The following is a 27,131-nucleotide window of genomic DNA, read 5'->3' as shown; positions in this document are numbered from 1 at the left end:
CTGGACCCAGCCGGGGCTCCCAGGCCCGGAGGCACAGGGGAAGCCTCCCCGGGCCCGCCGGACCCCGTCCCGGGCACCCTGCCCCGCGGCAGGACCCAGGACGGAGCCCGGGGTGGGGAGGCCACCCTCCCCGGGGCCCTCAGGGGCCCCGGATGGAGCTCCTGAACACAGACAAGCAAGGGGAGGCTCCCCGGGCACATCGGAACCCCTTCCCGGGCCCTTGGCAGTGCGGCAGGCTGAGAGACAGGGCCCAGGGCCGGAGCACCCGACCCGGGGCCCAGCCGGGCCCCTGGACGCAGCCGGGGCTCCCAAGCCCGGAGGTGCATGGGACGCCTCCCCGGTCCCTCCGGACCCCGTCCCAGGCACCCTGCCACGCAGCAGGACCAAGGACAGAGCCCGGGGTGGGGAGGCCGCCCTCCCCGGGCCCTCAGGGGCCCTAGCCACTGCTCCTGAACCCAGCCAAGCAAGGGGAGGCTCCCCGGGCACATCGGAACCCCTTCCCGGGCCCTTGGCAGAGCGGCAGGCTGGGAGACAGGGCCCAGGGCCGGAGAACCCGACCCGGGGCCCGCCCGGGCCCCTGGACCCAGCCGGGGCTCCCAAGCCCGGAGGTGCATGGGACGCCTCCCCGGTCCCTCCGGACCCCGTCCCGGGCACCCTGCCACGCAGCAGGACCAAGGACAGAGCCCGGGGTGGGGAGGCCGCCCTCCCCGGGCCCTCAGGGGCCCTAGCCACTGCTCCTGAACCCAGCCAAGCAAGGGGAGGCTCCCCGGGAACAACGGAACCCATTCCTAGGCCCTTGGCAGTGCGGTAGGCTGGGAGACAGGGACCAGGGCCGGAGCACCCGACCCGGGGCCCGCCCGGGCCCCTGGACCCAGCCGGGGCTCCCAAGCCCAGAGGTGCATGGGACGCCTCCCCGGTCCCTCCGGACCCCGTCCCGGGCACCCTGCCACGCAGCAGGACCAAGGACAGAGCCCGGGATGGGGAGGCCGCCCTCCCTGGGCCCTCAGGGGCCCTAGCCACTGCTCCTGAACCCAGCCAAGCAAGGGGAGGCTCCCCGGGAACAACGGAACCCATTCCTAGGCCCTTGGCAGTGCGGTAGGCTGGGAGACAGGGACCAGGGCCGGAGCACCCGACCCGGGGCCCGCCCGGGCCCCTGGACCCAGCCGGGGCTCCCAAGCCCGGAGGCGCATGGGACGCCTCCCCGGACCCATGGAGCCCGTCCTGGGCATTGAGCCATGCCGTTGGCCTGGAGATGGGTGCCCCGGACGCCCGGGGGAGGTCTGTCCGGGACACATGGAGCCCGTCCTGGGCATTGAACCATGCCATTGGCCTGGAGAAGGGAGCCCCGGACGCCCGGGGGGAGGACTGCCCGGTACCCGTGGAGCCCTTCCCGGATACTTTGCAACGCCGTTGGCCTCCTGGAGATGGGTGCCCCGAACGCCCGGGGGGCGGGCTGCCCGGGACCCGTGGAGCCCGTCCTGGGCACTCTGACCTGCTGTTGGCCCGGGGGAGGGACCCCAGACGACCGGGACCCGTGGAGCCCATCCTTGGCACTCTGACAAGCCGTTCGCCCGGGGAAGGGAGCCCCAGATGACCGGGACCTGTGGAGCCCGTCCTGGGCACTCCTGTATGCCATTGGCCCGGGGAAGGGAGCCCCGGACGTCCGGGACCCGTGGAGCCCGTCCTGGGCACTTCTGTATGCCGTTGGCCCGGGGAAGGGAGCCCCGGACGTCTGGGACCCGTGGAGCCTGTCCTGGGCACTCTGAAATGCTTTGGCCCGGGGAAGGGAGCCCCGGACACCCAGGGGGAGGACTGCCCGGGACCCGTGGAACTCGTCCTGGGCACTCTGACATGCCGCTGGCCCGGGGAAGGGTGCCCCGGACGCCCGGGGCCCGTGGAGCCCGTCCTGGGCACTCTGACAAGCCGTTGGCCCGGGGAAGGGAGACCTGGACGCCCGGAACCCGTGGAGCCCGTCCTGGGCACTCTGAAATGCTTTGGCCCGGGGAAGGGAGACCCGGACGCCCGGGGAGGACTGCCCGGGACCCGTGGACTTGGTCCTGGGCACTCTGACATGCCGCTGGCCCGGGGAAGGGTGCCCCGGATGACCGGGGCCCGTGGAGCCCGTCCTGGGCACTCTGACATGCCGCTGGCCCGGGGAAGGGAGCCCTGGACGCCCGGGGCCCGTGGAGCCCGTCCCGGGCACTCTGCCATGCCGTTGGCCCGGAGAATGGAGCCCCCAGACACCCGGGGGAGGTGTTGCCCAGGCATATCTCATCTGGTCCCCCGGGCAGAGAACCACCAGCCCTGGAGAGGTGTCCGGGTGTACCCTGCCCCTAGTAATCCGGAGGGAAATTACCCCCCTTTCTTGCAATCCATGCACGCGAGGTGACAGAGGGGACCCAAGGCGTAAAAGAACCCGACCTCATGGAGCCCTAGCTGGGATCCAGGAGCCGAATGGCACCTCATCGGGACTTCCAGGGAAGCCCGGCCATCTGGTCGCCCCATTGGAAAGCATCGCGGGCGGCCAGAGGGCCGGGATCGAAAGGACTCCCAGCTCCCCATCCATCCCAAGCCTTCGCGGTAGGGTTCCTGACTGCCTGCCCACGAAAGGCAGGGCTCTTGGACCCCGGCTGGGCCTCAGGCGCAGGTTGGACCACCGGAGCTCTAGGGCCCGGACGACCTGGGGGAGGAATGCCCGGGAGCCGTGGAGCCCGTCCTGGGTACTTTGACATGCCGTCGGCCTGGAGGTGGGTGCCCCGGACGCCCGGGGGAAGCTGCCCGGGACCCATGGAGCCCGTCCTGGGTACTTTGACATTCCGTCGGCCTGGAGGTGGGAGCCCCGGACGCCCAGGGGGAGGTCTGCCCGGGACCCATGGAGCCCGTCCTGGGTACTTTGCCAATGCCGTTGGCCTCGTGGAGATGGGTGCCCCGGACGCCCGGGGGAGGTCTACCCGGGACCCATGGAGCCCTTTGCCAATGCCGTTGGCCTCGTGGAGATGGGTGCCCCGGACGCCCGAGGGAGGTCTGCCCGGGACCCATGGAGCCCGTCCTGGGTACTTTGCCAATGCCGTTGGCCTCCTGGAGATGGGTGTCCCGGACGCCCGGGGGAGGACTGTCCCGGACTCATGGAGCCCGTCCTGGGCACTTTGACATGCCGTCGGCCTGGCGGTGGGAGCCCCGGACGCCCGGGGGAGGGCTGCACGGGACCCATGGAGCCCGACCCGGGCACTCTGTCATGCCGTCAGCCTGGATGGAGCCCCGGAAGCCCGGGGGACGAATGCCCGGGACGCATGGAGCCCGTCCTGGGCACTTTTCCGTGCCTTCGGCCTGGAGCCCCCAGACACCCAGGGGAGGACCACCGTGAAAACCATGGAGCCCGACCCGGGCACTCTGCCATACCGTCAGCCTAGATGGAGCCCCGGACGCCCAGGGGACGAATGCCCGGGACGCATGGAGCCCGTCCTGGGCACTTTTCCATGCCGTCAGCCTGGATGGAGCCCCGGACGCCCGGGGGACGACTACCCAGGAGCCATGGAGCCCGTCCTGGGCAATTTGACATGCAGTTGGCCTGGAGGAAGGAAGCCCCGGGTGGCCTAGGGAGGTGTTGCCCAGGCATAGCCCATCTGGTCCCCATGGCAGAGAACCACCAGCCTCGGAGGGGTGTACGGGCGTACCCTTCTCCCTAGTAATCCGGAGGAAAATTACCCCCTTTTCTTGTAATCTGTGCACGCGAGGTGACAGAGGGGACCCAAGGCGCGAATGTACCTGACCTCCTGGAGCCCTCGCTGGGATCCGGGCAGCGAATGGCACCTCATCGGGACTTCCAGGGAAGTTCGGCCATCTGGTCGCCCCATAGGAAAGCGTTGCGGGCGACCAGATGCCCGGGGGGGGTCCGGGCGACCAGATGGCCAAGGGAATCTGGGCGATCAGATGGCTGGACACGGAAGTGAAGCCGCCTGGACTCTCCCGACCCTGTCCCCGTCCCCGTGCTCGTGCCCGGGACGCATGGAGCCCGTCCTGGGCACTTTTCCATGCCTTCGGCCTGGAGCCCCCAGACACCCAGGGGAGGACCACCGTGAAAGCCATGGAGCCCGACCCGGGCACTCTGCCATACCGTCAGCCTGGATGGAGCCCCGGACGCCCGGGGGACGAATGCCCGGGACGCATGGAGCCCATCCTGGGCACTTTTCCATGCCTTCGGCCTGGAGCGCCCCGACACCCAGGGGAGGACCACCCTGAAAACCATGGAGCCCGACCCGGGCACTCTGCCATGCTGTCAGCCTGGATGGAGCCCCGGACGCCCGGGGGACGAAGGCCCGGGACGCATGGAGCCCGTCCCAGGCACTCTGCCATGCCGTCGGCCTGGATGGAGCCCCGGACGCCCGGGGGACGACTGCCCAAGAGCCATGGAGCCCATCCCGGGCACTCTGCCATGCCGTCCCGACAAATTCGTACGGACTCCTAACCTTCCGACACGGATCGGAATCGAGCCCTTTCTGACCCAGCAGATTTCAGGTTGATTTGCTATATACTTTACGTACGATTTTATGGGGCCGATTCCGATCCGGTACGTAAAAGCACATCCGACCGACATGTCGGACAACCACGTACACCCAGGGGATAGGACTGCCCGGGTCACATGGACCCCGTCCTGGGCACTCTGATCTGCCGCCGGCGCCGGGGATCGAACCGTGATCACCAGATGGGGATATCCCAAAAATCTGGCATGGATACGGCCCGCCAGGACAGGTTTGGGCACCCCTGACCTAGGAGATTTGGAAAGCTTAATTTCAGCAGTTTACCATGAAGTTATTGTTATATATTATCAACATGAAGAAACTAATATGACTTAAAAAAAATTACAATACAAAAGAGATTTTCATACTTAGTGGTAGAACTTAGAACCATTAACGTTTTTTCCATGTGGTTAAGCAATAAATAAATATTCATCACCTATATTGAATTGATTCATCTAATCATTTTATCAGCTTCTCCTCAAAGGAAATATAGAGATAAACATGATACAGTAGAAAATACATCTATTTTCAACATTAAAGGAGCATCAAGTATTGGCTTGGAGACTGATTGAAAGTATGTCCTTGGCGTTTTTAACTTCATGCTCTAACAGACTAAACTAATAGAGTCACTAAATATATAGCATACTATTGAAGATGAAGCAGATGATGAAGTCCTACTGATTGTTAATCCGGGATAGTTGGAAAGCTTATATTCAGCTGTTTACATTCATAGTATCTTTATATATTATCAACAAGACTAAACAAAAAGGATCTCAATACATTGCAATAAATAAGAGATTTAGTTACTTGGCGTTAGAACTTAGAACCATTAATAGATATTCCAGGCGCTTTAAGAATAGTGATTAATTCTATAATTATATCAAATGTATTCATCCAATCCTTCAAGCAGCGTTTGATCCAAGGAGATAAACAGTCCAAAATGAGTCACAAGAAAAATTCATCTTTTTTCAAAGAATTAAACTTGGCATGTACAGTGATCGAACCTGTGACCTTGGCGTTATTAGCACCACGCTCTAACCAACTGAGCTAACTGGCCAAATTTCACATCTTCTGGAGGACCAGCACAGGAAGCAGTGCTAATGATAGTTCAACCAGGATATTTGGAAAGCTTAATTTCAGCTGTTTAATATGAATTAACTTTCATATTATCAACATGAAGAAACTAATATGACTTCAAAAAAATTGCAATACAAAAGAGATTTCCATACTTAGTGTTAGAATTTTGAACCAGTAAAGTTTTTTCCACGTGGTTTAGCAATAAATAAATATTCATCACCTATATTCAATTGATTCATCTAATCATTCTATCAGCTTCTGCGCAAAGGTAATATAGAGGTAAACATGATACAGAAGAAAATACATCTATTTTCAACATTAAAGGAGCATCAAGTATTGGCTTGGAGACTGATTGAAATTATGTCCTTTGCGTTTTTAACTTCATGCTCTAACAGACTAAACTAATAGGCTCACTAAATATATAGAATACTTTTGAAGAATTAGCAGATGATGAAATGCTACTGATTCCATACAATCCTTCAAGCAGCGTGTGATTCAAGGAGATAAACAGTCCAAAATGAGACACAAGAAAAATTCATCTTTTTTCAAAGAATTAAACTTGGCATGTACAGTGATTGAACCTGTGACCTTGGCGTTATTAGCACCACGCTCTAACCAACTGAGCTAACTGGCCAAATTTCACATCTTCTGGAGGACCAGCACAGGAAGCAGTGCTAATGATAGTTCAACCGGGAGATTTGGAAAGCTTAATTTCAGCTGTTTAATATGAATTAACTTTCATATTATCAACATGAAGAAACTAATATGACTTCAAAAAAATTGCAATACAAAAGAGATTTCCATACTTAGTGTTAGAATTTTGAACCAGTAACGTTTTTTCCACGTGGTTCAGCAATAAATAAATATTCATCACCTATATTCGATTGATTCATCTAATCATTCTATCAGCTTTTGCGCAAAGGAAATATGGAGGTAAACATGATACAGAAGAAAATACATCTATTTTCAACATTAAAGGAGCATCAAGTATTGGCTTGGAGACTGATTGAAATTTTGTCCTTTGCGTTTTTAACTTCATGCTCTAACAGACTAAACTAATAGGCTCACTAAATATATAGAATACTTTTGAAGAATTAGCAGATGATGAAATGCTACTGATTCCATCCAATCCTTCAAGCAGCGTGTGATTCAAGGAGATAAACAGTCCAAAATGAGACACAAGAAAAATTCACCTTTGTTCAAACAATTAAACTTGGCCTGTACAGGGATCGAACCTGTGACCTTGGTGTTATTAGCACCACGCTCTAACCATTTGAGCTAACAGGCCATTTTGCATAACTACCTTGAGGTCCAGCATATGAAGAAGGGCAAATGATAGTTAACCCAGGAGATTTGGAAAGCTTAATTTCAGCAGTATACCATGAAGTTATTGTTATATATTATCAACATGAAGAAACTAATATGACTTAAAAAAATTACAATACAAAAGAGATGTTCATACTTAGTTTTAGAACTTAGAACCATTAACGCTTTTTCCATGTGGTTAAGCAATAAATAAATAGTCATCACCTATATTGAATTGATTCATCTAATCATTTTATCAGCTTCTCCTCAAAGGAAATATAGAGATAAACATGATACAGTAGAAAATACATCTATTTTCAACATTAAAGGTGCATCAAGTATTGGCTTGGAGACTGATTGAAAGTATGTACTTGGCGTTTTTAACTTCATGCTCTAACAGACTAAACTAATAGTCTCAGTAAATATATAGTATACTATTGAAGATGAAGCAGATGATGAAGTCCTACTGATTGTTAATCCGGGATAGTTGGAAAGCTTATATTCAGCTGTTTACATTCATAGTATCTTTATATATTATCAACAAGACTAAACAAAAATGATCTCAATAAATTCCAATAAATAAGAGATTTAGTTACTTGGCGTTAGAACTTAGAACCATTAATAGATATTCCAGGCGCTTTAAGAATAGTAATTAATTCTATAATTATATCAAATGTATTCATCCAATCCTTCAAGCAGCGTTTGATCCAAGGAGATAAACAGTCCAAAATGAGACACAAGAAAAATTCATCTTTTTTAAAGAATTAAACTTGGCCTGTACAGGGATCGAACCTGTGACCTTGGCGTTATTAGCACCACGCTCTAACCAACTGAGCTAACAGGCCAATTTGTATATCTTCTGGAGGACCGGCACAGGAAGCAGTGCTAATGTTAGTTCAACCGGGAGATTAGGAAAGCTTAATTTCAGCTGTTTAATACGAATTAACTTTCATATTATCAACATGAAGAAACTAATATGACTTCAAAAAAATTGCAATACAAAAGAGATTTCCATACTTAGTGTTAGAATTTTGAACCAGTAAAGTTTTTTCCACGTGGTTTATCAATAAATAAAAAATCATCACCTATATTCAATTGATTCATCTAATCATTCTATCAGCTTCTGCGCAAAGGAAATATGGAGGTAAACATGATACAGAAGAAAATACATCTATTTTCAACATTAAAGGAGCATCAAGTATTGGCTTGGAGACTGATTGAAATTATGTCCTTGGCGTTTTTAACTTCATGCTCTAACAGACTAAACTAATAGTCTCACTAAATATATAGTATACTATTAAAGATGAAGCAGATGATGAAGTCCTACTGATTGTTAATCCGGGATAGTTAAAAAGCTTATATTCAGCTGTTTACATTCATAGTATCTTTATATATTATCAACAAGACTAAACAAAAAAGATCTCAATCAATTGCAATAAATAAGAGATTTAGTTACTTGGCGTTAGAACTTAGAACCATTAATAGATATTCCAGGCGCTTTAAGAATAGTAATTAATTCTATAATTATATCAAATGTATTCATCCAATCCTTCAAGCAGCGTTTGATCCAAGGAGATAAACAGTCCAAAATGAGACACAAGAAAAATTCATCTTTTTTCAAAGAATTAAACTTGGCCTGTACACTGATCGAACCTGTGACCTTGGTGTTATTAGCACCACGCTCTAACCAACTGAGCTAACAGGCCAAATGTCATATCTTGTGGAGGACCAGCACAGGAAGCAGTGCTAATGTTAGTTCAACCGGGAGATTAGGAAAGCTTAATTTCAGCTGTTTAATACGAATTAACTTTCATATTATCAACATGAAGAAACTAATATGACTTCAAAAAAATTGCAATACAAAAGAGATTTCCATACTTAGTATTAGAATTTTGAACCAGTAAAGTTTTTTCCACGTGGTTTAGCAATAAATAAAAATTCATCACCTATATTCAATTGATTCATCTAATCATTCTATCAGCTTCTGCGCAAAGGAAATATAGAGGTAAACATGATACAGAAGAAAACACATCTATTTTCAACATTAAAGGAGAATCAAGTATTGGCTTGGAGACTGATTGAAATTATGTCCTTTGCGTTTTTAACTTCATGCTCTAACAGACTAAACTAATAGGCTCACTAAATATATAGAATACTTTTGAAGAATTAGCAGATGATGAAATGCTACTGATTCCATCCAATCCTTCAAGCAGCGTGTGATTCAAGGAGATAAACAGTCCAAAATGAGACACAAGAAAAATTCATCTTTGTTCAAACAATTAAACTTCGCCTGTACAGGGATCGAACCTGTGACCTTGGCATTATTAGCACCACGCTCTAACCATCTGAGCTAACAGGCCATTTTGCACAACTACCTGGAGGTCCAGCATATGAAGAAGGGCAAATGATAGTTAACCTAGGAGATTTGGAAAGCTTAATTTCAGCAGTTTACCATGAAGTTATTGTTATATATTATCAACATGAAGAAACTAATATGACTTAAAAAAAATTACAATACAAAAGAGATTTTCATACTTAGTGGTAGAACTTAGAACCATTAACGATTTTTCCATGTGGTTAAGCAATAAATAAATATTCATCACCTATATTGAATTGATTCATCTAATCATTTTATCAGCTTCTCCTCAAAGGAAATATAGAGATAAACATGATACAGTAGAAAATACATCTATTTTCAACATTAAAGGAGCATCAAGTATTGGCTTGGAGACTGATTGAAAGTATGTCCTTGGCGTTTTTAACTTCATGCTCTAACAGACTAAACTAATAGAGTCACTAAATATATAGCATACTATTGAAGATGAAGCAGATGATGAAGTCCTACTGATTGTTAATCCGGGATAGTTGGAAAGCTTATATTCAGCTGTTTACATTCATAGTATCTTTATATATTATCAACAAGACTAAACAAAAAAGATCTCAATAAATTGCAATAAATAAGAGATTTAGTTACTTGGCGTAAGAAACTTAGAACCATTAATAGATATTCCAGGCGCTTTAAGAATAGTGATTAATTCTATAATTATATCAAATGTATTCATCCAATCCTTCAAGCAGCGTTTGATCCAAGGAGATAAACAGTCCAAAATGAGACACAAGAAAAATTCAACTTTTTTCAAAGAATTAAACTTGGCATGTACAGTGATCGAACCTGTGACCTTGGCGTTATTAGCACCACGCTCTAACCAACTGAGCTAACTGGCCAAATTTCACATCTTCTGGAGGACCAGCACAGGAAGCAGTGCTAATGATAGTTCAACCGGGAGATTTGGAAAGCTTAATTTCAGCTGTTTAATATGAATTAACTTTCATATTATCAACATGAAGAAACTAATATGACTTCAAAAAAATTGCAATACAAAAGAGATTTCCATACTTAGTGTTAGAATTTTGAACCAGTAAAGTTTTTTCCACGTGGTTTAGCAATAAATAAATATTCATCACCTATATTCAATTGATTCATCTAATCATTCTATCAGCGTCTGTGCAAAGGTAATATAGAGTTAAACATGATACAGAAGAAAATACATCTATTTTCAACATTAAAGGAGCATCAAGTATTGGCTTGGAGACTGATTGAAATTATGTCCTTTGCGTTTTTAACTTCATGCTCTAACAGACTAAACTAATAGGCTCACTAAATATATAGAATACTTTTGAAGAATTAGCAGATGATGAAATGCTACTGATTCCATACAATCCTTCAAGCAGCGTGTGATTCAAGGAGATAAACAGTCCAAAATGAGACACAAGAAAAATTCATCTTTGTTCAAACAATTAAACTTGGCCTGTACACTGATCGAACCTGTGACCTTGGTGTTATTAGCACCACGCTCTAACCAACTGAGCTAACAGGCCAAATTTCATATCTTGTGGAGGACCAGCACAGGAAGCAGTGCTAATGTTAGTTCAACCGGGAGATTAGGAAAGCTTAATTTCAGCTGTTTAATACGAATTAACTTTCATATTATCAACATGAAGAAACTAATATGACTTCAAAAAAATTGCAATACAAAAGAGATTTCCATACTTAGTATTAGAATTTTGAACCAGTAAAGTTTTTTCCACGTGGTTTAGCAATAAATAAAAATTCATCACCTATATTCAATTGATTCATCTAATCATTCTATCAGCTTCTGCGCAAAGGAAATATAGAGGTAAACATGATACAGAAGAAAACACATCTATTTTCAACATTAAAGGAGAATCAAGTATTGGCTTGGAGACTGATTGAAATTATGTCCTTTGCGTTTTTAACTTCATGCTCTAACAGACTAAACTAATAGGCTCACTAAATATATAGAATACTTTTGAAGAATTAGCAGATGATGAAATGCTACTGATTCCATCCAATCCTTCAAGCAGCGTGTGATTCAAGGAGATAAACAGTCCAAAATGAGACACAAGAAAAATTCATCTTTGTTCAAACAATTAAACTTCGCCTGTACAGGGATCGAACCTGTGACCTTGGCATTATTAGCACCACGCTCTAACCATCTGAGCTAACAGGCCATTTTGCACAACTACCTGGAGGTCCAGCATATGAAGAAGGGCAAATGATAGTTAACCTAGGAGATTTGGAAAGCTTAATTTCAGCAGTTTACCATGAAGTTATTGTTATATATTATCAACATGAAGAAACTAATATGACTTAAAAAAAATTACAATACAAAAGAGATTTTCATACTTAGTGGTAGAACTTAGAACCATTAACGTTTTTTCCATGTGGTTAAGCAATAAATAAATATTCATCACCTATATTGAATTGATTCATCTAATCATTTTATCAGCTTCTCCTCAAAGGAAATATAGAGATAAACATGATACAGTAGAAAATACATCTATTTTCAACATTAAAGGAGCATCAAGTATTGGCTTGGAGACTGATTGAAAGTATGTCCTTGGCGTTTTTAACTTCATGCTCTAACAGACTAAACTAATAGAGTCACTAAATATATAGCATACTATTGAAGATGAAGCAGATGATGAAGTCCTACTGATTGTTAATCCGGGATAGTTGGAAAGCTTATATTCAGCTGTTTACATTCATAGTATCTTTATATATTATCAACAAGACTAAACAAAAAAGATCTCAATAAATTGCAATAAATAAGAGATTTAGTTACTTGGCGTTAGAACTTAGAACCATTAATAGATATTCCAGGCGCTTTAAGAATAGTGATTAATTCTATAATTATATCAAATGTATTCATCCAATCCTTCAAGCAGCGTTTGATCCAAGGAGATAAACAGTCCAAAATGAGACACAAGAAAAATTCATCTTTGTTCAAACAATTAAACTTGGCCTGTAAAGGGATCGAACCTGTGACCTTGGCGTTATTAGCACCACGCTCTAACCAACTGAGCTAACAGGCCAATTTGCACATCTTCTGGAGGACCGGCACAGGAAGCAGTGCTAATGTTAGTTCAACCGGGAGATTAGGAAAGCTTAATTTCAGCTGTTTAATATGAATTAACTTTCATATTATCAACATGAAGAAACTAATATGACTTCAAAAAAATTGCAATACAAAAGAGATTTCCATACTTAGTGTTAGAATTTTGAACCAGTAAAGTTTTTTCCACGTGGTTTAGCAATAAATAAAAAATCATCACCTATATTCAATTGATTCATCTAATCATTCTATCAGCTTCTGCGCAAAGGAAATATGGAGGTAAACATGATACAGAAGAAAATACATCTATTTTCAACATTAAAGGAGCATCAAGTATTGGCTTGGAGACTGATTGAAATTATGTCCTTGGCGTTTTTAACTTCATGCTCTAACAGACTAAACTAATAGTCTCACTAAATATATAGTATACTATTAAAGATGAAGCAGATGATGAAGTCCTACTGATTGTTAATCCGGGATAGTTGGAAAGCTTATATTCAGCTGTTTACATTCATAGTATCTTTATATATTATCAACAAGACTAAACAAAAAAGATCTCAATCAATTGCAATAAATAAGAGATTTAGTTACTTGGCGTTAGAACTTAGAACCATTAATAGATATTCCAGGCGCTTTAAGAATAGTAATTAATTCTATAATTATATCAAATGTATTCATCCAATCCTTAAAGCAGCGTTTGATCCAAGGAGATAAACAGTCCAAAATGAGACACAAGAAAAATTCAACTTTTTTCAAAGAATTAAACTTGACCTGTACACTGATCTAACCTGTGACCTTGGCGTTATTAGCACCACGCTCTAACCAACTGAGCTAACAGGCCAAATTTCATATCTTGTGGAGGCCCAGCACAGGAAGCAGTGCTAATGATAGTTCAACCAGGAGATTTGGAAAGTTTTATTTCAGCTGTTTAATATGAATTAACTTTCATATTATCAACATGAAGAAACTAATATGACTTCAAAAAAATTGCAATACAAAAGAGATTTCCATACTTAGTGTTAGAATTTTGAACCAGTAAAGTTTTTCCCACGTGGTTTAGCAATAAATAAAAATTCATCACCTATATTCAATTGATTCATCTAATCATTCTATCAGCTTCTGCGCAAAGGAAATATAGAGGTAAACATGATAAAGAAGAAAACACATCTATTTTCAACATTAAAGGAGAATCAAGTATTGGCTTGGAGACTGATTGAAATTATGTCCTTTGCGTTTTTAACTTCATGCTCTAACAGACTAAACTAATAGGCTCACTAAATATATAGAATACTTTTGAAGAATTAGCAGATGATGAAATGCTACTGATTCCATCCAATCCTTCAAGCAGCGTGTGATTCAAGGAGATAAACAGTCCAAAATGAGACTCAAGAAAAATTCATCTTTGTTCAAACAATTAAACTTCGCCTGTACAGGGATCGAACCTGTGACCTTGGCGTTATTAGCACCACGCTCTAACCATCTGAGCTAACAGGCCATTTTGCACAACTACCTGGAGGTCCAGCATATGAAGAAGGGCAAATGATAGTTAACCTAGGAGATTTGGAAAGCTTAATGTCAGCAGTTTACCATGAAGTTATTGTTATATATTATCAACATGAAGAAACTAATATGACTTAAAAAAAATTACAATACAAAAGAGATTTTCATACTTAGTGGTAGAACTTAGAACCATTAACGTTTTTTCCATGTGGTTAAGCAATGAATAAATATTCATCACCTATATTGAATTGATTCATCTAATCATTTTATCAGCTTCTCCTCAAAGGAAATATAGAGATAAACATGATACAGTAGAAAATACATCTATTTTCAACATTAAAGGAGCATCAAGTATTGGCTTGGAGACTGATTGAAAGTATGTCCTTGGCGTTTTTAACTTCATGCTCTAACAGACTAAACTAATAGAGTCACTAAATATATAGCATACTATTGAAGATGAAGCAGATGATGAAGTCCTACTGATTGTTAATCCGGGATAGTTGGAAAGCTTATATTCAGCTGTTTACATTCATAGTATCTTTATATATTATCAACAAGACTAAACAAAAAAGATCTCAATAAATTGCAATAAATAAGAGATTTAGTTACTTGGCGTTAGAACTTAGAACCATTAATAGATATTCCAGGCGCTTTAAGAATAGTGATTAATTCTATAATTATATCAAATGTATTCATCCAATCCTTCAAGCAGCGTTTGATCCAAGGAGATAAACAGTCCAAAATGAGACACAAGAAAAATTCATCTTTTTTCAAAGAATTAAACTTGGCATGTACAGTGATCGAACCTGTGACCTTGGCGTTATTAGCACCACGCTCTAACCAACTGAGCTAACTGGCCAAATTTCACATCTTCTGGAGGACCAGCACAGGAAGCAGTGCTAATGATAGTTCAACCGGGAGATTTGGAAAGCTTAATTTCAGCTGTTTAATATGAATTAACTTTCATATTATCAACATGAAGAAACTAATATGACTTCAAAAAAATTGCAATACAAAAGAGATTTCCATACTTAGTGTTAGAATTTTGAACCAGTAAAGTTTTTTCCACGTGGTTTAGCAATAAATAAATATTCATCACCTATATTCAATTGATTCATCTAATCATTCTATCAGCTTCTGCGCAAAGGTAATATAGAGGTAAACATGATACAGAAGAAAATACATCTATTTTCAACATTAAAGGAGCATCAAGTATTGGCTTGGAGACTGATTGAAATTATGTCCTTTGCGTTTTTAACTTCATGCTCTAACAGACTAAACTAATAGGCTCACTAAATATATAGAATACTTTTGAAGAATTAGCAGATGATGAAATGCTACTGATTCCATCCAATCCTTCAAGCAGCGTGTGATTCAAGGAGATAAACAGTCCAAAATGAGACACAAGAAAAATTCATCTTTGTTCAAACAATTAAACTTGGCCTGTAAAGGGATCGAACCTGTGACCTTGGCGTTATTAGCACCACGCTCTAACCATCTGAGCTAACAGGCCATTTTGCACAACTACCTGGAGGTCCAGCAAATGAAGAAGGGCAAATGATAGTTAACCCAGGAAATTTGGAAAGCTTAATTTCAGCAGTTTACCATGAAGTTATTGTTATATATTATCAACATGAAGAAACTAATATGTTTTAAAAAAAATTACAATACAAAAGAGATTTTCATACTTAGTGTTAGAACTTAGAACCATTAACGTTTTTTCCATGTGGTTAAGCAATACATAAATATTCATCACCTATATTGAATTGATTCATCTAATCATTTTATCAGCTTCTCCTCAAAGGAAATATAGAGATAAACATGATACAGTAGAAAATACATCTATTTTCAACATTAAAGGTGCATCAAGTATTGGCTTGGAGACTGATTGAAAGTATGTCCTTGGCGTTTTTAACTTCATGCTCTAACAGACTAAACTAATAGTCTCACTAAATATATAGTATACTATTGAAGATGAAGCAGATGATGAAGTCCTACTGATTGTTAATCCGGGATAGTTGGAAAGCTTATATTCAGCTGTTTACATTCATAGTATCTTTATATATTATCAACAAGACTAAACAAAAATGATCTCAATAAATTGCAATAAATAAGAGATTTAGTTACTTGGCGTTAGAACTTAGAACCATTAATAGATATTCCAGGCGCTTTAAGAATAGTAATTAATTCTATAATTATATCAAATGTATTCATCCAATCCTTCAAGCAGCGTTTGATCCAAGGAGATAAACAGTCCAAAATGAGACACAAGAAAAATTCATCTTTTTTCAAAGAATTAAACTTGGCCTGTACACTGATCTAACCTGTGACCTTGGCGTTATTAGCACCACGCTCTAACCAACTGAGCTAACAGGCCAAATTTCATATCTTGTGGAGGACCAGCACAGGAAGCAGTGCTAATGATAGTTCAACCAGGAGATTTGGAAAGTTTTATTTCAGCTGTTTAATATGAATTAACTTTCATATTATCAACATGAAGAAACTAATATGACTTCAAAAAAATTGCAATACAAAAGAGATTTCCATACTTAGTGTTAGAATTTTGAACCAGTAAAGTTTTTCCCACGTGGTTTAGCAATAAATAAAAATTCATCACCTATATTCAATTGATTCATCTAATCATTCTATCAGCTTCTGCGCAAAGGAAATATAGAGGTAAACATGATAAAGAAGAAAACACATCTATTTTCAACATTAAAGGAGAATCAAGTATTGGCTTGGAGACTGATTGAAATTATGTCCTTTGCGTTTTTAACTTCATGCTCTAACAGACTAAACTAATAGGCTCACTAAATATATAGAATACTTTTGAAGAATTAGCAGATGATGAAATGCTACTGATTCCATCCAATCCTTCAAGCAGCGTGTGATTCAAGGAGATAAACAGTCCAAAATGAGACACAAGAAAAATTCATCTTTGTTCAAACAATTAAACTTCGCCTGTACAGGGATCGAACCTGTGACCTTGGCGTTATTAGCACCACGCTCTAACCATCTGAGCTAACAGGCCATTTTGCACAACTACCTGGAGGTCCAGCATATGAAGAAGGGCAAATGATAGTTAACCTAGGAGATTTGGAAAGCTTAATGTCAGCAGTTTACCATGAAGTTATTGTTATATATTATCAACATGAAGAAACTAATATGACTTAAAAAAAGTTACAATACAAAAGAGATTTTCATACTTAGTGGTAGAACTTAGAACCATTAACGTTTTTTCCATGTGGTTAAGCAATAAATAAATATTCATCACCTATATTGAATTGATTCATCTAATCATTTTATCAGCTTCTCCTCAAAGGAAATATAGAGATAAACATGATACAGTAGAAAATACATCTATTTTCAACATTAAAGGAGCATCAAGTATTGGCTTGGAGACTGATTGAAAGTATGTCCTTGGCGTTTTTAACTTCATGCTCTAACAGACTAAACTAATAGAGTCACTAAATATATAGCATACTATTGAAGATGAAGCAGATGATGAAGTCCTACTGATTGTTAATCCGGGATAGTTGGAAAGCTTATATTCAGCTGTTTACATTCATAGTATCTTTATATATTATCAACAAGACTAAACAAAAAAGATCTCAATAAATTGCAATAAATAAGAGATTTAGTTACTTGGCGTTAGAACTTAGAACCATTAATAGATATTCCAGGCGCTTTAAGAATAGTGATTAATTCTATAATTATATCAAATGTATTCATCCAATCCTTCAAGCAGCGTTTGATCCAAGGAGATAAACAGTCCAAAATGAGACACAAGAAAAATTCATCTTTGTTCAAACAATTAAACTTGGCCTGTAAAGGGATCGAACCTGTGACCTTGGCGTTATTAGCACCACGCTCTAACCAACTGAGCTAACAGGCCAATTTGCACATCTTCTGGAGGACCGGCACAGGAAGCAGTGCTAATGTTAGTTCAACCGGGAGATTAGGAAAGCTTAATTTCAGCTGTTTAATATGAATTAACTTTCATATTATCAACATGAAGAAACTAATATGACTTCAAAAAAATTGCAATACAAAAGAGATTTCCATACTTAGTGTTAGAATTTTGAACCAGTAAAGTTTTTTCCACGTGGTTTAGCAATAAATAAAAAATCATCACCTATATTCAATTGATTCATCTAATCATTCTATCAGCTTCTGCGCAAAGGAAATATGGAGGTAAACATGATACAGAAGAAAATACATCTATTTTCAACATTAAAGGAGCATCAAGTATTGGCTTGGAGACTGATTGAAATTATGTCCTTGGCGTTTTTAACTTCATGCTCTAACAGACTAAACTAATAGTCTCACTAAATATATAGTATACTATTAAAGATGAAGCAGATGATGAAGTCCTACTGATTGTTAATCCGGGATAGTTGGAAAGCTTATATTCAGCTGTTTACATTCATAGTATCTTTATATATTATCAACAAGACTAAACAAAAAAGATCTCAATCAATTGCAATAAATAAGAGATTTAGTTACTTGGCGTTAGAACTTAGAACCATTAATAGATATTCCAGGCGCTTTAAGAATAGTAATTAATTCTATAATTATATCAAATGTATTCATCCAATCCTTAAAGCAGCGTTTGATCCAAGGAGATAAACAGTCCAAAATGAGACACAAGAAAAATTGATCTTTTTTCAAAGAATTAAACTTGACCTGTACACTGATCTAACCTGTGACCTTGGCGTTATTAGCACCACGCTCTAACCAACTGAGCTAACAGGCCAAATTTCATATCTTGTGGAGGCCCAGCACAGGAAGCAGTGCTAATGATAGTTCAACCAGGAGATTTGGAAAGTTTTATTTCAGCTGTTTAATATGAATTAACTTTCATATTATCAACATGAAGAAACTAATATGACTTCAAAAAAATTGCAATACAAAAGAGATTTCCATACTTAGTGTTAGAATTTTGAACCAGTAAAGTTTTTCCCACGTGGTTTAGCAATAAATAAAAATTCATCACCTATATTCAATTGATTCATCTAATCATTCTATCAGCTTCTGCGCAAAGGAAATATAGAGGTAAACATGATAAAGAAGAAAACACATCTATTTTCAACATTAAAGGAGAATCAAGTATTGGCTTGGAGACTGATTGAAATTATGTCCTTTGCGTTTTTAACTTCATGCTCTAACAGACTAAACTAATAGGCTCACTAAATATATAGAATACTTTTGAAGAATTAGCAGATGATGAAATGCTACTGATTCCATCCAATCCTTCAAGCAGCGTGTGATTCAAGGAGATAAACAGTCCAAAATGAGACTCAAGAAAAATTCATCTTTGTTCAAACAATTAAACTTCGCCTGTACAGGGATCGAACCTGTGACCTTGGCGTTATTAGCACCACGCTCTAACCATCTGAGCTAACAGGCCATTTTGCACAACTACCTGGAGGTCCAGCATATGAAGAAGGGCAAATGATAGTTAACCTAGGAGATTTGGAAAGCTTAATGTCAGCAGTTTACCATGAAGTTATTGTTATATATTATCAACATGAAGAAACTAATATGACTTAAAAAAAATTACAATACAAAAGAGATTTTCATACTTAGTGGTAGAACTTAGAACCATTAACGTTTTTTCCATGTGGTTAAGCAATGAATAAATATTCATCACCTATATTGAATTGATTCATCTAATCATTTTATCAGCTTCTCCTCAAAGGAAATATAGAGATAAACATGATACAGTAGAAAATACATCTATTTTCAACATTAAAGGAGCATCAAGTATTGGCTTGGAGACTGATTGAAAGTATGTCCTTGGCGTTTTTAACTTCATGCTCTAACAGACTAAACTAATAGAGTCACTAAATATATAGCATACTATTGAAGATGAAGCAGATGATGAAGTCCTACTGATTGTTAATCCGGGATAGTTGGAAAGCTTATATTCAGCTGTTTACATTCATAGTATCTTTATATATTATCAACAAGACTAAACAAAAAAGATCTCAATAAATTGCAATAAATAAGAGATTTAGTTACTTGGCGTTAGAACTTAGAACCATTAATAGATATTCCAGGCGCTTTAAGAATAGTGATTAATTCTATAATTATATCAAATGTATTCATCCAATCCTTCAAGCAGCGTTTGATCCAAGGAGATAAACAGTCCAAAATGAGACACAAGAAAAATTCATCTTTTTTCAAAGAATTAAACTTGGCATGTACAGTGATCGAACCTGTGACCTTGGCGTTATTAGCACCACGCTCTAACCAACTGAGCTAACTGGCCAAATTTCACATCTTCTGGAGGACCAGCACAGGAAGCAGTGCTAATGATAGTTCAACCGGGAGATTTGGAAAGCTTAATTTCAGCTGTTTAATATGAATTAACTTTCATATTATCAACATGAAGAAACTAATATGACTTCAAAAAAATTGCAATACAAAAGAGATTTCCATACTTAGTGTTAGAATTTTGAACCAGTAAAGTTTTTTCCACGTGGTTTAGCAATAAATAAATATTCATCACCTATATTCAATTGATTCATCTAATCATTCTATCAGCTTCTGCGCAAAGGTAATATAGAGGTAAACATGATACAGAAGAAAATACATCTATTTTCAACATTAAAGGAGCATCAAGTATTGGCTTGGAGACTGATTGAAATTATGTCCTTTGCGTTTTTAACTTCATGCTCTAACAGACTAAACTAATAGGCTCACTAAATATATAGAATACTTTTGAAGAATTAGCAGATGATGAAATGCTACTGATTCCATCCAATCCTTCAAGCAGCGTGTGATTCAAGGAGATAAACAGTCCAAAATGAGACACAAGAAAAATTCATCTTTGTTCAAACAATTAAACTTGGCCTGTAAAGGGATCGAACCTGTGACCTTGGCGTTATTAGCACCACGCTCTAACCATCTGAGCTAACAGGCCATTTTGCACAACTACCTGGAGGTCCAGCAAATGAAGAAGGGCAAATGATAGTTAACCCAGGAAATTTGGAAAGCTTAATTTCAGCAGTTTACCATGAAGTTATTGTTATATATTATCAACATGAAGAAACTAATATGTTTTAAAAAAAATTACAATACAAAAGAGATTTTCATACTTAGTGTTAGAACTTAGAACCATTAACGTTTTTTCCATGTGGTTAAGCAATACATAAATATTCATCACCTATATTGAATTGATTCATCTAATCATTTTATCAGCTTCTCCTCAAAGGAAATATAGAGATAAACATGATACAGTAGAAAATACATCTATTTTCAACATTAAAGGTGCATCAAGTATTGGCTTGGAGACTGATTGAAAGTATGTCCTTGGCGTTTTTAACTTCATGCTCTAACAGACTAAACTAATAGTCTCACTAAATATATAGTATACTATTGAAGATGAAGCAGATGATGAAGTCCTACTGATTGTTAATCCGGGATAGTTGGAAAGCTTATATTCAGCTGTTTACATTCATAGTATCTTTATATATTATCAACAAGACTAAACAAAAATGATCTCAATAAATTGCAATAAATAAGAGATTTAGTTACTTGGCGTTAGAACTTAGAACCATTAATAGATATTCCAGGCGCTTTAAGAATAGTAATTAATTCTATAATTATATCAAATGTATTCATCCAATCCTTCAAGCAGCGTTTGATCCAAGGAGATAAACAGTCCAAAATGAGACACAAGAAAAATTCATCTTTTTTCAAAGAATTAAACTTGGCCTGTACACTGATCTAACCTGTGACCTTGGCGTTATTAGCACCACGCTCTAACCAACTGAGCTAACAGGCCAAATTTCATATCTTGTGGAGGACCAGCACAGGAAGCAGTGCTAATGATAGTTCAACCAGGAGATTTGGAAAGTTTTATTTCAGCTGTTTAATATGAATTAACTTTCATATTATCAACATGAAGAAACTAATATGACTTCAAAAAAATTGCAATACAAAAGAGATTTCCATACTTAGTGTTAGAATTTTGAACCAGTAAAGTTTTTCCCACGTGGTTTAGCAATAAATAAAAATTCATCACCTATATTCAATTGATTCATCTAATCATTCTATCAGCTTCTGCGCAAAGGAAATATAGAGGTAAACATGATAAAGAAGAAAACACATCTATTTTCAACATTAAAGGAGAATCAAGTATTGGCTTGGAGACTGATTGAAATTATGTCCTTTGCGTTTTTAACTTCATGCTCTAACAGACTAAACTAATAGGCTCACTAAATATATAGAATACTTTTGAAGAATTAGCAGATGATGAAATGCTACTGATTCCATCCAATCCTTCAAGCAGCGTGTGATTCAAGGAGATAAACAGTCCAAAATGAGACACAAGAAAAATTCATCTTTGTTCAAACAATTAAACTTCGCCTGTACAGGGATCGAACCTGTGACCTTGGCGTTATTAGCACCACGCTCTAACCATCTGAGCTAACAGGCCATTTTGCACAACTACCTGGAGGTCCAGCATATGAAGAAGGGCAAATGATAGTTAACCTAGGAGATTTGGAAAGCTTAATGTCAGCAGTTTACCATGAAGTTATTGTTATATATTATCAACATGAAGAAACTAATATGACTTAAAAAAAGTTACAATACAAAAGAGATTTTCATACTTAGTGGTAGAACTTAGAACCATTAACGTTTTTTCCATGTGGTTAAGCAATAAATAAATATTCATCACCTATATTGAATTGATTCATCTAATCATTTTATCAGCTTCTCCTCAAAGGAAATATAGAGATAAACATGATACAGTAGAAAATACATCTATTTTCAACATTAAAGGAGCATCAAGTATTGGCTTGGAGACTGATTGAAAGTATGTCCTTGGCGTTTTTAACTTCATGCTCTAACAGACTAAACTAATAGAGTCACTAAATATATAGCATACTATTGAAGATGAAGCAGATGATGAAGTCCTACTGATTGTTAATCCGGGATAGTTGGAAAGCTTATATTCAGCTGTTTACATTCATAGTATCTTTATATATTATCAACAAGACTAAACAAAAAAGATCTCAATAAATTGCAATAAATAAGAGATTTAGTTACTTGGCGTTAGAACTTAGAACCATTAATAGATATTCCAGGCGCTTTAAGAATAGTGATTAATTCTATAATTATATCAAATGTATTCATCCAATCCTTCAAGCAGCGTTTGATCCAAGGAGATAAACAGTCCAAAATGAGACACAAGAAAAATTCATCTTTTTTCAAAGAATTAAACTTGGCATGTACAGTGATCGAACCTGTGACCTTGGCGTTATTAGCACCACGCTCTAACCAACTGAGCTAACTGGCCAAATTTCACATCTTCTGGAGGACCAGCACAGGAAGCAGTGCTAATGATAGTTCAACCGGGAGATTTGGAAAGCTTAATTTCAGCTGTTTAATATGAATTAACTTTCATATTATCAACATGAAGAAACTAATATGACTTCAAAAAAATTGCAATACAAAAGAGATTTCCATACTTAGTGTTAGAATTTTGAACCAGTAAAGTTTTTTCCACGTGGTTTAGCAATAAATAAATATTTATCACCTATATTCAATTGATTCATCTAATCATTCTATCAGCTTCTGCGCAAAGGTAATATAGAGGTAAACATGATACAGAAGAAAATACATCTATTTTCAACATTAAAGGAGCATCAAGTATTGGCTTGGAGACTGATTGAAATTATGTCCTTTGCGTTTTTAACTTCATGCTCTAACAGACTAAACTAATAGGCTCACTAAATATATAGAATACTTTTAAAGAATTAGCAGATGATGAAATGCTACTGATTCCATCCAATCCTTCAAGCAGCGTGTGATTCAAGGAGATAAACAGTCCAAAATGAGACACAAGAACGATTCATCTTTGTTCAAACAATTAAACTTGGCCTGTAAAGGGATCGAACCTGTGACCTTGGCGTTATTAGCACCACGCTCTAACCATCTGAGCTAACAGGCCATTTTGCACAACTACCTGGAGGTCCAGCAAATGAAGAAGGGCAAATGATAGTTAACCCAGGAAATTTGGAAAGCTTAATTTCAGCAGTTTACCATGAAGTTATTGTTATATATTATCAACATGAAGAAACTAATATGTTTTAAAAAAAATTACAATACAAAAGAGATTTTCATACTTAGTGTTAGAACTTAGAACCATTAACGTTTTTTCCATGTGGTTAAGCAATACATAAATATTCATCACCTATATTGAATTGATTCATCTAATCATTTTATCAGCTTCTCCTCAAAGGAAATATAGAGATAAACATGATACAGTAGAAAATACATCTATTTTCAACGTTAAAGGTGCATCAAGTATTGGCTTGGAGACTGATTGAAAGTATGTCCTTGGCGTTTTTAACTTCATGCTCTAACAGACTAAACTAATAGTCTCACTAAATATATAGTATACTATTGAAGATGAAGCAGATGATGAAGTCCTACTGATTGTTAATCCGGGATAGTTGGAAAGCTTATATTCAGCTGTTTACATTCATAGTATCTTTATATATTATCAACAAGACTAAACAAAAATGATCTCAATAAATTGCAATAAATAAGAGATTTAGTTACTTGGCGTTAGAACTTAGAACCATTAATAGATATTCCAGGCGCTTTAAGAATAGTAATTAATTCTATAATTATATCAAATGTATTCATCCAATCCTTCAAGCAGCGTTTGATCCAAGGAGATAAACAGTCCAAAATGAGACACAAGAAAAATTCATCTTTTTTCAAAGAATTAAACTTGGCCTGTACAGGGATCGAACCTGTGACCTTGGCGTTATTAGCACCACGCTCTAACCAACTGAGCTAACAGGCCATTTTGCACATCTTCTGGAGGACCGGCACAGGAAGCAGTGCTAATGATAGTTCAACCAGGAGATTTGGAAAGCTTAATTTCAGCTGTTTAATATGAATTAACTTTCATATTATCAACATGAAGAAACTAATATGACTTCAAAAAAATTGCAATACAAAAGAGATTTCCATACTTAGTGTAAGAATTTTGAACCAGTAACGTTTTTCCACGTGGTTTAGCAGTAAATAAATATTCATCACCTATATTCAATTGATTCATCTAATCATTCTATCAGCTTCTGCGCAAAGGAAATATTGAGGTAAACATGATACAGAAGAAAATACATCTATTTTCAACATTAAAGGAGCATCAAGTATTGGCTTGGAGACTGATTGAAATTATGTCCTTGGCGTTTTTAACTTCATGCTCTAACAGACTAAACTAATAGTCTCACTAAATATATAGCATACTATTAAAGATGAAGCAGATGATGAAGTCCTACTGATTGTTAATCCGGGCTAGTTGGAAAGCTTATATTCAGCTGTTTACATTCATAGTATCTTTATATATTATCAACAAGACTAAACAAAAAAGATCTCAATAAATTGCAATAAATAAGACATTTAGTTACTTGGCGTTAGAACTTAGAACCATTAATAGATATTCCAGGCGCTTCAAGAATAGTAATTAATTCTATAATTATATCAAATGTATTCATCCAATCCTTCAAGCGGCGTTTGATCCAAGGAGATAAACAGTCCAAAATGAGACACAAGAAAAATTCATCTTTTTTCAAAGAATTAAACTTGGCCTGTACAGGGATCGAACCTGTGACCTTGGCGTTATTAGCACCACGCTCTAACCAACTGAGCTAACAGGCCATTTTGCACATCTTCTGGAGGACCGGCACAGGAAGCAGTGCTAATGATAGTTCAACTCGGAGATTTGGAAAGCTTAATTTCAACTGTTTAATATGAATTAACTTTCATATTATCAACATGAAGAAACTAATATGACTTCAAAAAAATTGCAATACAAAAGAGATTTCCAAACTTAGTGTTAGAATTTTGAACCAGTAACGTTTTTTCCACGTGGTTTAGCAATAAATAAAAATTCATCACCTATATTCAATTGATTCATCTAATCATTCTATCAGCTTCTGCGCAAAGGAAATATAGAGGTAAACATGATACAGAAGAAAATACATCTATTTTCAACATTAAAGGAGAATCAAGTATTGGCTTGGAGACTGATTGAAATTATGTCCTTTGCGTTTTTAACTTCATGCTCTAACAGACTAAACTAATAGGCTCACTAAATATATAGAATACTTTTGAAGAATTAGCAGATGATGAAATGCTACTGATTCCATCCAATCCTTCAAGCAGCGTGTGATTCAAGGAGATAAACAGTCCAAAATGAGACACAAGAAAAATTCATCTTTGTTCAAACAATTAAACTTGGCCTGTAAAGGGATCGAACCTGTGACCTTGGCGTTATTAGCACCACGCTCTAACCATCTGAGCTAACAGGCCATTTTGCACAACTACCTGGAGGTCCAGCAAATGAAGAAGGGCAAATGATAGTTAACCCAGGAAATTTGGAAAGCTTAATTTCAGCAGTTTACCATGAAGTTATTGTTATATATTATCAACATGAAGAAACTAATATGTTTTAAAAAAAATTACAATACAAAAGAGATTTTCATACTTAGTGTTAGAACTTAGAACCATTAACGTTTTTTCCATGTGGTTAAGCAATACATAAATATTCATCACCTATATTGAATTGATTCATCTAATCATTTTATCAGCTTCTCCTCAAAGGAAATATAGAGATAAACATGATACAGTAGAAAATACATCTATTTTCAACATTAAAGGTGCATCAAGTATTGGCTTGGAGACTGATTGAAAGTATGTCCTTGGCGTTTTTAACTTCATGCTCTAACAGACTAAACTAATAGTCTCACTAAATATATAGTATACTATTGAAGATGAAGCAGATGATGAAGTCCTACTGATTGTTAATCCGGGATAGTTGGAAAGCTTATATTCAGCTGTTTACATTCATAGTATCTTTATATATTATCAACAAGACTAAACAAAAATGATCTCAATAAATTGCAATAAATAAGAGATTTAGTTACTTGGCGTTAGAACTTAGAACCATTAATAGATATTCCAGGCGCTTTAAGAATAGTAATTAATTCTATAATTATATCAAATGTATTCATCCAATCCTTCAAGCAGCGTTTGATCCAAGGAGATAAACAGTCCAAAATGAGACACAAGAAAAATTCATCTTTTTTCAAAGAATTAAACTTGGCCTGTACACTGATCTAACCTGTGACCTTGGCGTTATTAGCACCACGCTCTAACCAACTGAGCTAACAGGCCAAATTTCATATCTTGTGGAGGACCAGCACAGGAAGCAGTGCTAATGATAGTTCAACCAGGAGATTTGGAAAGTTTTATTTCAGCTGTTTAATATGAATTAACTTTCATA

The 27,131-nt window shown here is 39.3% G+C and overlaps 3 non-coding genes across 3 annotated transcripts; all 3 read right to left on the bottom strand.

The window, feature by feature from the left end:
• Window positions 1-7,670: 7,670 nt before the first annotated feature.
• TRNAI-AAU (transfer RNA isoleucine (anticodon AAU)) lies at window positions 7,671-7,744 on the bottom strand. The gene has a single exon. It is a non-coding gene; the product is annotated as a tRNA-Ile (tRNA).
• Window positions 7,745-24,570: 16,826 nt separating this feature from the next.
• Window positions 24,571-24,644, bottom strand: TRNAI-AAU (transfer RNA isoleucine (anticodon AAU)). The gene has a single exon. It is a non-coding gene; the product is annotated as a tRNA-Ile (tRNA).
• A 786-nt stretch (window positions 24,645-25,430) lies between these two features.
• On the bottom strand, window positions 25,431-25,504 carry TRNAI-AAU (transfer RNA isoleucine (anticodon AAU)). The gene has a single exon. It is a non-coding gene; the product is annotated as a tRNA-Ile (tRNA).
• Window positions 25,505-27,131: the final 1,627 nt, after the last annotated feature.

This window comes from Lissotriton helveticus, chromosome 4_1 (assembly GCF_964261635.1).
Source record: "Lissotriton helveticus chromosome 4_1, aLisHel1.1, whole genome shotgun sequence".
Taxonomy (NCBI): Eukaryota; Metazoa; Chordata; class Amphibia; order Caudata; family Salamandridae; genus Lissotriton; species Lissotriton helveticus.
The sequence above is the reverse complement of the archived record's forward strand: the minus strand, read 5'-3'. Positions and strand labels throughout refer to the sequence as shown.